This window comes from Miniopterus natalensis, chromosome 3 (assembly GCF_054644295.1).
Source record: "Miniopterus natalensis isolate mMinNat1 chromosome 3, mMinNat1.hap1, whole genome shotgun sequence".
Classification (NCBI taxonomy): domain Eukaryota; kingdom Metazoa; phylum Chordata; class Mammalia; order Chiroptera; family Miniopteridae; genus Miniopterus; species Miniopterus natalensis.
In genome coordinates, this window is record NC_142083.1 from 379,374 (window position 1) to 383,860 (window position 4,487).

Here is a 4,487-nt window from a genome sequence, read left to right on the forward strand (position 1 = left end):
AGAGGAACCCCTCCCGGGAAACACGATCTGACAGAGGCTGCCAGGCTCCCCGCCCTAATTCGGCTGGACTCCCGGCCTCCCCGGCTGGGCCGTGGAGACCGCGGCGGAGGGAGAAATTCGTTCCACTCAGGGTCTGAAATACGACCCGCAGCTATTTTTCACAGGGGCGCAGGTGGGGGGCATTCTCCTCACCCTGGTTCTATCACAGACCCCTCAAGGGTAAGTGAGATTAACGGGTCTTGCCTTTGGGGAGGGTGGTGAAACTCTATCTACGGTCCCTCCTCACAGATGTGCCCCATCTGTTGCTGCCCTGGGGGGGGTGGCAGCTCACAGCCGGCGTCCTGGGGTCCCCGGGCAAGGCCGGGGCTGCTGGGCTGGGGGCGTCTCCTCCGGGCTCCCGGGTGCTGCTGGGAGGCCCTCAGCGCGGAGACAGGCCTGGCCTCCCAGCGGGTGTGTGGAAACGCCTCGGAGGTGAGATTTCGATCTAGAAATGTCCCCGTGTTGTGTCTCTATGGAAATTTCTTCCCCTTCAGGGTGTCCCAACAGCCCTGCCTGAAAGAGCCTCTATTTGTTTAAGAAAAAAAAAATGAGAGTGAGAACAGGGCTATTGTTTCCCCAGCCTTCTCCTGGGCAGTTGGCAAACCCGAGCCTCGGCTGCTAGGGGACCGGCCGTGACCCGCCCCGGCCTCCGGAGGGTCCCTGGCGGGAAGCCCACCAGCCCCGGCACAGCCTCAGCTTCCGTGGGGCAGGGGCCTGGGGACCCGATGGGGCCCTGACAGGAGTGGGAGCCGCTTTCCAGACGCGGACGCCGACGTCCGACTGGGATTCCACCGGCCACGTGTCCCCGCCGGCAGGGACGCGGCCTTGGACGGCGGATGGGGTCAGAGCTCGGAAAGGGACAGAAGGCACGGGGACCCTGCGTCTCCCCCGCGACCCCTCAGGGGCGGGTGCCCGGCCAGGAAGGCTGGGCCCCGGCTCCCGCAGCTCTGAGCAGGTTCAGCGGGAGAGGGACTTGGCACGAACGGGCCTGAGGGCAGGTCTGTCAGTCTCCTCAACAGCATCACAAGGGCAGGACTCTCCTCGGACCCACGACGCCCCTCAGCGTTTTAATGGCTTTTCCTTTTTTCTCTTTTCAAATTCGGGATAATCACGAGATTTCTCTAACAGAAAAGACAGCCGAGGAGAGAAACCCACTGTGGGCTTCATCGGTTCCAGGGATGAAGGTGTCTCTGGTGCACACTCGGGGCGGCCGATAAGCCCCCAGCTTCTGGAAAGAGCCCGTGCTGAGGAGTAACTCCCGGCCCCGCCTGCTGTCCGCCCGGCGCAGCGTGTGCTGTGCGGCATGTTGTGTAGAAAGCAAGCTGGAGGCACCCGCCCCGGGGTGCCGGCGGGGTGACAGGGAAGAAAGCTCGGGCGGTTGGGAAAGTGGATGGTTCGACCTACCGTTCGGAACAGCACTCGCCCACCCCCAGCCCCGCCCCCGGCGGGTGCGTCCACCTGCCCGAGGGCCGCGGGCCCGGCAGGTGCGGCCCTGGGTTCCGTCAGCTCCGTTGGCAAGGCTGAGGGAAGGTAGCGGGAAACAGAGTCAGCATGTTTTAAAGCCTAAACTGGGAAATCTAACAACCTGTTAAAACAGGTGAAGGAGAGTGTTGGTGTCAGAACTCGTGCCCAGACTCCTGCAGGGGCTCCGCTGCTCTGAGCCAAGGCCGGGCCTGGCCGGGGCCCCCAGGGTCCCTGCCACAGGAGCCGGGTCCCAGCTGCCTTCTGCCCCGTCCCCCCCCCCCCCCGTCTCCTCCGCGGAACCTGCTCCACTGCCACCTCCTCCTCGTCTTAGAACTTCCTCCTGAGAGCCCACATCTGCACCCAAACACCCGCGGTGGCCCCTCCCATCCCGCAGGTCCTCCCGTCCGTCCCGCAGGTCCCCCCATCCGTCCCGCAGGTCCCCCCGTCCGTCCTGCAGGTCCTCCCATCTGTCCTGCAGGTCCTCCCGTCCATCCTGCAGACCCTCCCGTCTGTCCTGTAGGTCTTCCCGTCCGTCCCGCAGGTCCTCCGTCCGTCCCGCAGGTCCTCCCATCTGTCCTGCAGGTCCTCCCGTCCATCCTGCAGACCCTCCCGTCTGTCCTGTAGGTCTTCCCGTCCGTCCTGCAGGTCCCTTCCTTAGCACCCTCCCTAGGACCACACAGCACCCCGCCCGCCTGCCCCGGAACCTGACGCCTCCATCGCCTCTCAATGGTGTGGTTTGACCACATCGAGACTGACAGCGACTGTCCAAATGTCACGAAGCAGAAACGTGGCAGGTGAGGGGTGACCCATGAAGACGTTTGAAAACTAGGCTGGATCCATGTTTTGAGGGAATATGAACGTCAGGCTAATAAGTACAAACTCCTTTTATCTCCTTTGCAGACGTAAGGAGATGCTGAAGGATTTTAACCTGAGCAGTGGCACAGTCCTATTGGGGTTTCATCTTTGATGGCTTTTGGCAGCAAGTGTAGGGAAGGGGCTGAGTAAGAAAGAAACTCAAGATAGGAAAACTAACCCCAAGCTAATTGTCCGATGAATGCCCTAAAAATGAGGGGAAGCGGCCCCAGTGCTCTCCCGGACCCACCTGCAGGCCGGGACGGAGGTGGGGGGGCAGGTAACCCTGAGGGGGCCTCACAGATCAAGCTGGGGATCTCGGAAAATAAGAGCTGCTGAGACTGCAGGCCACGCGTTGATCAATGAATGGGTGCTTCTGTTACAAATGTCATGTTCACGGCGTATCCTGGAGCCCTGAGTTACACTCGTCGGTGAGTTCCTGTTTCATGGACTTAGTGCAGGGCCTGTGGGTCTTCTCGCCAGGTTAGGGGGAGAAAGGGGGGCCTCTGCGTGCTGAGCGGCCGCTGGCCACTGCCCTCCGGCCAGGACACGCCTCAGTCCCTCTCGGGGCTGTTTCTGTCTAAGCCGCTGTTTATGAATCGCTCTTTTTTATCAAGTAAAAAAGCTATTAGCATTTCACTCCCGGCCCATCTGGAATGGTTGTTTTCTTTCACGTTAGCTTTAGCTTCGGTTTAATTATTCTCACAAATATTTTTAAAACTTCTTTGAAATTAGCATTAAATACTTCAGGGTATTAGCCCAGTGCTATTCCCTGGGAAACATCAAAAGAAAGGCTGGGCTGGGAACAAGTTCCCATTGTAATTCACCAAAGTAACAACAGCATTTTTGTTAGAGAGGGAGTGTGGTCCTACTCGGTGCCAGTCTCTGCGCCCCGCTTTCTCCTGTCACTAAGGGGCCACCGACCCTGCCACAGTCCCTACGAGTGGTCCCTACAAGTGGTCCCTACGAGCCACCTGGTCACATGCTCGACCCCTTTTCCTCCTGTTTCTAGATCACAAATAACAAAGAGTCAGCCTCACACCTATTTTATTTTGGACACGCTTCATTTTTCAATCCTTTCCAAATTTCCTTATTTATCATCTGCTTTCGTTAGAATCATTTCCTCGTAAATTCATGAAATAATTCCAATATTACTACTAGTAGCAATAATTTATTGAATGTCTACCATATGCCAGGTATTACATTCAGGATTTCCCTAGAATGTCTCAATTTATCTAGATGACAAACCCAGGATATAGGAATATTATTTCCATTTTACAAATAATAAAACCTGTTCAAAGAGGTTTAGTGATCTGCCTGAGGTCCTAAGCTGGTAGAAAACCCAGCCGCGGTTCAATCTGAGCACGGACTCTGAGTTACGGAGCGGTTTTGTCTCCTACGCCCACAGAAAGCACTGGGGTTTCCTGTGTTGGTGGCAGGCGTCAGACCACAAGAATAAATTCCTGTCCCCAGGCTCACGCTCTTGCTCCCAATAGGATTTTATTGGATGATGTCACAGATTGGACAAGAAACGTCTAGGAAACTTACGAGAAGGTTGTTGCTGCCCTTGAAGGAAAAGCCATTTGGGTTAGAATCTTCCCAATGCCCCAGAGTGACCTCGGGAGGCCGGTCCGAGGGAGCTGGCCACCGGCCCTGAGAAGCAGGCAGCCTGGCGGAGCCCACGGGCGGTGCTACCCCCGGTCGGGTGCTGGGGGCGGGAGGGAGAAACAGACTAGCGGGGCCTGGCCACAGTTATAAGAAATATTAATCATGCTCTTCTAGCCATGATTGTTTTGTTCTGACTAAAGAAGCACATCTGACCTCGCTGGGAGCTGTGCTCCCCGGGACCTGGGAGTTAACCTCGAAATTCGGTCCACCCTCCTTTTCCGAGAACCGCCCGTCACCGCGGAGAGATTAACCACCTCGTTGCCGAAACCGTGGAGCCCCGGAGGCGACCGCTCTTTGCCCCCCCCCCCGCCTGCGTTGCCCGTAACCCGTCACCGTCCCACTTCCCTCTGCCCGCAATTCCTCTGCCCCCTTCCCCGTGTAACCTGTGTCCTTCTACCCGATATAAGCAGCTGGCTTAGGGGGTGGGGTGTAGCGCCGCTGTTTGTGGATGACCTAACTGCTCT

The 4,487-nt window shown here is 57.7% G+C and overlaps 1 long non-coding RNA gene across 1 annotated transcript; it reads left to right on the top strand.

Moving 5' to 3' along the window:
- The first annotated feature begins 2,207 nt into the window (after window positions 1-2,207).
- LOC107527126 (uncharacterized) lies at window positions 2,208-4,244 on the top strand. The gene is made up of 3 exons (XR_001602238.2): window positions 2,208-2,297; window positions 2,404-2,786; window positions 4,164-4,244. It is a non-coding gene; the product is annotated as an uncharacterized LOC107527126 (long non-coding RNA).
- The last annotated feature ends 243 nt before the right edge of the window (window positions 4,245-4,487 follow it).